At 42.8% G+C, this 7,500-nt stretch overlaps 1 protein-coding gene across 3 annotated transcripts in view; it reads left to right on the forward strand.

The window, feature by feature from the left end:
* Positions 1-7,500, forward strand: part of LOC139380991 (neuropilin-2-like) — a 184,271-nt gene that overhangs the window by 89,893 nt on the left and 86,878 nt on the right. The window lies entirely within an intron of this gene.

A 7,500-nucleotide genomic window follows, 5' to 3' on the forward strand; every position in this document is an offset into this window, starting at 1 on the left:
CCCCTCCCCTCCCCTCCCCTCCCCTCCCCTCCCCTCCCCTCTCCTCTCCTCTCCTCTCCTCTCCTCTCCTCTCCTCTCCTCTCCTCTCCTCTCCTCTCTTCTCTTCTCTTCTCTTCTCTTCTCTTCTCTTCTCCTCTCCTCTACTCTACTCTACTCTACTCTACTCTGACAGTAACTGCCACTTGATTGATGAGGGTCCTTCCTGGGTAATCAACAGTTAGCAGCAGTCCTCTAGACATTGATTTAGTGTCTACCTGCCTGTCTCCCTGCTGGCGTCTAGGCAGAGGCACAGCCTGTATTGCAAATTGCACCTTATTGACCTACTGTATATAGTCTCTATGTGCTCTGGTCAAATGTAGGGAATAGGGTGCTATTTGGGATGGAAGGGAAGGGTGGAGGGGGAACGGGAACACCTGTCTCTCTGACAGATGACAGACGCTGCAGTTTTCGCCTATTATGTTTAGTATGACGTCCCCGGGTTGGCGAGCAGAGAGTCAGGGGCTGCATTCCAAATGCATCATCAGAGTGCGACGCATTCTGAATGTAGAACGTCAGTTTGTTGTTTTGAACGCTTCTGAAAAAGCGTTTTCCTTGAAAACAAACAATTGCTTACTAGACTACTTGTTTAGTTTGTATCCCGCAACGCAGTTAGCCTCAGTTGGTACAAAAGAGGCACACGAGCCGCCATCCTAACTAGACAACATAGGGAATGCAAATAAACCGCTTCTACTCTCCGTTCTGATGGCGAACACAGTCCCTAGAGAACAAACTGGACGAGCTTCGTTTGAGACGATCCAATCAACTGAACCTGAAAAAGAAAATCGGTAATATTCTATGTTACACGACGGCGTGGCTGAACGAGCACGTGGATAATATACATCTGGCTTTTGTCAAGATCAGTCAGTAGCCTCGGGTAAGATCAGTCGGTAGCCTCGGGTAAGATCAATCGGTAGCCTCGGGTAAGATCAGTCGGTAGCCTCGGGTAAGATCTGTCGGTAGCCTCGGGTAAGATCAGTTGGTAGCCTCGGGTAAGATCCGTCGGTAGCCTCGGGTAAGATCAGTCGGTAGCCTCGGGTAAGATCAGTCGGTAGCCTCGGGTAAGATCAGTCGGTAGCCTCGGGTAAGATCAGTTGGTAGCCTCGGGTAAGATCAGTCGGTAGCCTCGGGTAAGATCAGTCGGTAGCCTCGGGTAAGATCAGTCGGTAGCCTCGGGTAAGATCAGTCGGTAGCCTCAGGTAAGATCAGTCAGTAGCCTCGGGTAAGATCAGTCTGTAGCCTCGGGTAAGATCAGTCGGTAGCCTTGGGTAAGATCAGTCGGTAGCCTCGAGTAAGATGAGAGGGTGTGTATCTCTGTTAACAACTGCCATCGCTAATATTATTAAGGAAGTCTCATGATTTTGATCACCTGAGTTAGAATAAGCTGTAAACCGTACTATATAACAAGAGAGTTTTCCATCTATATTTTTCGTAGCTGTCTGTTTACCACACCGGTGCTTCTCGTGGACGGTGATTTTAACGCAGGACACTGAAATCCCGTTTTTACCTCGTTTTCTTTTATCAGCATGTTACCTGTGCAACTACAGGTGACTAAACTGTAGGCCACCTTTACTCCACACAGAGACGCGTACAAAGCTCTCTCTCTCACCCTCATTACGACAATACCCCCGGACAGGGCCAACCAGGCAGGATATAACCCCACCCACTTTGTCTAAAGCACACACCCCAAAACACTATCAACAGACCAGCAACCTACTACCCCGAGACAAGGGCGAGTATAGCCCTCGAAGATTTCCTTCGCCGCATGAACCAGAGGGAGCGACAAACAGGACAGGAAGATCACGTCAGTGACTCAACCCACTCAAGTGACGCACCCCTCCCAGGGACGGCATGGAAGAGCACCAGTAAGCCAGTGACTTAGCCCCCGTAATAGGGTCAGAGGTAGAGAATCCCACCGGAGAGAGGGGAACCGGCCAGGCAAAGACAGCAAAGGCGGTTCGTTGCTCCTGAGCATTTCCGTTCACCTTCACACTCCTGGGCCAGACTACACTCAATCATAGGACCTACTGAAGAGATGAGTCTTCAATAGAGACTTAAAGGTTGAGACCGAGTCTGCATCTCTCACATGGGTAGGCAGACCGTTCCATAAAAATGGAGCTCTATAGGAGAAAGCCCTGCCTCCAGTTGTTTGCTTTGAAATTCTAGGGACAATTAGGAGGCCTGCGTCTTGTGACCGTAGCGTACGTGTAGGTATGTACGGCAGGACCAAATCAGAGACATAGGTAGGAGCAAGTCCATGTAATGCTTTGTAGGTTAGCAGTAACACCTTGAAATCAAGTCTAGTGACAAAAGCATGGATTAATTTTTCTGCATCATCTTTGGACAGAAAGTTTCAGATTTTTGCAATGTTATATAGATGAAAAAAAAGCTGTCCTTGAAACAGTTTTGATATGTTCGTCGAAAGAGAGATCAGGGTCCAGAGTAACGCCGAGGTCCTTCACAGTTTTATTTGAGACGACTGAACAACCATTAAGATTAATTGTCAGATTCAACAGAAGATCTCTTTGTTTCTTGGGACCTAGAACAAGCATCTCTGTTTTGTCCGAGTTTAAATGTAAAACATGTGCCGCCATCCACTTCCTCATGTCTTTGTCTATCACACTATATCACACTATATCACACTATATCACACTATATCACACTCTATCACACTATATCACACTATATCACACTATATCACACTATATCACACTATATCACACTATATTGCACTCTATCACACTGTATCACACTATATCACACTATATCACACTATATCACACTCTATCACACTATATCACACTATATCACACTATATCACACTATATCACACTATATCACACTCTATCACACTATATCACACTGTATCACACTATATCACACTCTATCACACTATATCACACTATATCACACTATATCACACTATATCACACTATATCACACTCTATCACACTATATCACACTCTATCACACTCTATCACACTGTATCACACTATATCACACTATATCACACTATATCACACTCTATCACACTATATCACACTATATCACACTATATCACACTCTATCACACTGTATCACACTATATCACACTCTATCACACTATATCACACTATATCACACTATATCACACTATATCACACTATCACACTATATCACACTGTATCACACTATATCACACTATATCACACTATATCACACTCTATCACACTATATCACACTATGTCACACTATATCACACTATATCACACTATATCACACTATATCACACTCTATCACACTATATCACACTATATCACACTATATCACACTATAACACACTATATCACACTATATCACACTATATCACACTCTATCACACTATATCACACTATATCACACTCTATCACACTATATCACACTCTATCACACTATATCACACTATATCACACTCTATCACACTATATCACACTCTATCACACTCTATCACACTCTATCACACTCTATCACACTATATCACACTATATCACACTCTATCACACTATATCACACTATATCACACTATATCACACTTTATCACACTCTATCACACTCTATCACACTCTATCACACTATATCACACGATCACACTATATCACACTCTATCACACTCTATCACACTATATCACACTATATCACACTCTATCACACTCTATCACACTCTATCACACTCTATCACACTGTATCACACTGTATCACACTCTATCACACTCTATCACACTATATCACACTCTATCACACTCTATCACACTATATCACACTATATCACACTATATCACACTATATCACACTATATCACACTCTATCACACTCTATCACACTATATCACACTCTAGCACACTATATCACACTCTATCACACTCTATCACACTCTATCACACTCTATCACACTATATCACACTCTATCACACTCTATCACACTCTATCACACTCTATCACACTATATCACACTATATCACACTATATCGCACTCTATCACACTATATCACACTCTATCACACTCTATCACACTATATCACACTCTATCACACTATATCACACTCTATCACACTATATCACACTCTATCGCATTATATCGCACTATATCGCACTCTAATCAAATCAAATCAAATTTTATTTGTCACATACACATGGTTAGCAGATGTTAATGCGAGTGTAGCGAAATGCTTGTGCTTCTTGTTCCGACAATGCAGTAATAACAAGTAATCTAACTAACAATTCCAAAACTACTGTCTTGTACACAGTGTAAGGGGATAAAGAATATGTACATAAGGATATATGAATGAGTGATGGTACAGAGCAGCATAGGCAAGATACAGTAGATGGTATCGAGTACAGTATGTACAAATGAGATGAGTATGTAAACAAAGTGGCATAGTTTAAAGTGGCTAGTGATACATGTATTACATAAGGATGCAGTCGATGATATAGAGTACAGTATATACGTATGCATATGAGATGAATAATGTAGGGTAAGTAACATTATATAAGGTAGCATTGTTTAAAGTGGCTAGTGATATATTTACATCATTTCCCATCAATTCCCATTATTAAAGTGGCTGGAGTTGAGTCAGTGTCAGTGTGTTGGCAGCAGCCACTCAGTGTTAGTGGTGGCTGTTTAACAGTCTGATGGCCTTGAGATAGAAGCTGTTTTTCAGTCTCTCGGTCCCAGCTTTGATGCACCTGTACTGACCTCGCCTTCTGGATGATAGCGGGGTGAACAGGCAGTGGCTCGGGTGGTTGATGTCCTTGATGATCTTTATGGCCTTCCTGTGACATCGGGTGGTGTAGGTGTCCTGGAGGGCAGGTAGTTTGCCCCCGGTGATGCGTTGTGCAGACCTCACTACCCTCTGGAGAGCCTTACAGTTGAGGGCGGTGCAGTTGCCATACCAGGCGGTGATACAGCCCGCCAGGATGCTCTCGATTGTGCATCTGTAGAAGTTTGTGAGTGCTTTTAGTGACAAGCCGAATTTCTTCAGCCTCCTGAGGTTGAAAAGGCGCAGCTGCGCCTTCTTCACGATGCTGTCTGTGTGAGTGGACCAATTCAGTTTGTCTGTGATGTGTATGCCGAGGAACTTAAAACTTGCTACCCTCTCCACTACTGTTCCATCGATGTGGATAGGGGGGTGTTCCCTCTGCTGTTTCCTGAAGTCCACAATCATCTCCTTAGTTTTGTTGACGTTGAGTGTGAGGTTATTTTCCTCTATCACACTATATCACACGCTATCACACTCTATCACACTATATCACACTCTATCACACTCTATCACACTATATCACACTCTATCACACTATATCACACTCTATCACACTCTATCACACTATATCACACTCTATCACACTATATCACACTATATCACACTCTATCACACTATATCACACTCTATCACACTATATCACACTCTATCACACTATATCGCACTCTGTCACACTATATCACACTATATCACACTCTATCACACTATATCACACTATATCACACTATATCGCACTATATCACACTATATTACACTCTATCATACTCTATCACACTATATCACACTATATCACACTATATCACACTCTATCACACTATGTCACACTATATCACACTCTATCACACTCTATCACACTCTATCACACTATATCATACTATATCACACTCTATCACACTATATCACACTGTATCACACTGTATCACACTATAACACACTATATCACACTCTATCACACTATATCACACTCTATCACACTATATCACACTCTATCACACTATATCACACTCTATCACACTCTATCACACTATATCACACTATATCACACTCTATCACACTATGTCACACTATATCACACTATATCACACTATATCACACTATATCACACTATATCACACTCTATCACACTCTATCACACTCTATCACACTATATCACACTATATCACACTCTATCACACTATATCACACTATATTGCACTCTATCACACTATATCACACTCTATCACACTCTATCACACTATAACACACTATATCACACTATATCACACTATATCACACTCTATCACACTATGTCACACTATATCACACTCTATCACACTATATCACACTATATCACACTATATCACACTCTATCACACTCTATCACACTCTATCACACTATATCACACTATATCACACTCTATCACACTCTATCACACTATATCACACTCTATCACACTATATCACACTATATCACACTCTATCACACTATATCACACTATATCACACTATATCACACTCAATCACACTCTATCACACTATATCACACTATATCACACTATATCACTCTATCACACTATATCACACTATAACACATTATCACACTATATCACTCTATCACACTATATCACACTATAACACTATATCACTCTATCACACTATATCACACTATATCACACTATAACACATTATCACACTATATCACTCTATCAGACTAAATCACATTATCACACTAACTCCCTCTATAACACGATATCACACTATATCACACTATTGTGTGTGTGTGTTTAATTTGCGTGACTGTCCTTGTCTATCAGTGGACAGTATCAGTGGGAAACCCAGGAAGAATAGCTGCTGCTTCGGCAAAAACTAATGGGGAACTGAATGATGGTACCCTATTTCCTATCTAGTGCACTGCTTTAGACTAGGACTCTCCGGTGCACTATATAGGGACTAGGGCTCCATTGAGGACACACCCGGGGATCAGGGATTCAGAGAGCAGAGCTGCTCCCAGAGGACTGGGCCTGGGAGGCTGAGAGAGTTGCAGATTAAACTTCTGGTGTGTATGTGTGCGTCTGTGTGCGTGTGTGTGTGTGTTTGTGTGAGTGCGTGCGTGCGTGAGTGTGTGTGTGTGTGTGTGTGTGTGTGTGTGCGTGTCTCCTGGCTGATATAGACCCTGGTAGTGTTCCTAGTCCAGCCACGTAGCAGAGCAGAATGGAGATGAAATAGGAAGGTGATCATCATGAAGGGAAATTAGAATGAGCACCAGGGTCATTACTATCGATCGCTGCAGGAGCGAGGGAGGAAAGAGGAGAGGAGAGGGAGAGAGGAGAGATAGATAGATAGATGGAGGAGAGAGAGGGAGGAAAGAGGAGAGGAGAGGGAGAGAGGAGAGATAGATAGATAGATAGATGGAGGAGAGAGAAATGAGGGAAGAGAGAGATGTAGGAGAGAGAGAGAGATGGAGGAGAGAGAGATAGATGGAGGAGAGAGAGGGAGGAGAGAGATGGAGGGGAGAGAGATGGAGGAGAGGAGAGAGAGAAAGAGCGAGAGAGAGAGAGAGATAGATGGAGGAGAGAGAGGGAGAAGAGAGAGATGGAGGGGAAAGAGAGATGTAGGAGAGAGAGAGGTGGATGAGAGAGAGGGAGGAGAGAGAGGTAGATGGAGGAGACAGAGGGAGGAGAGAGAGAGAGAGAGAGAGAGAGAGGGGAGA

This window comes from Oncorhynchus clarkii, chromosome 22 (assembly GCF_045791955.1).
Source record: "Oncorhynchus clarkii lewisi isolate Uvic-CL-2024 chromosome 22, UVic_Ocla_1.0, whole genome shotgun sequence".
NCBI classification, from domain to species: domain Eukaryota; kingdom Metazoa; phylum Chordata; class Actinopteri; order Salmoniformes; family Salmonidae; genus Oncorhynchus; species Oncorhynchus clarkii.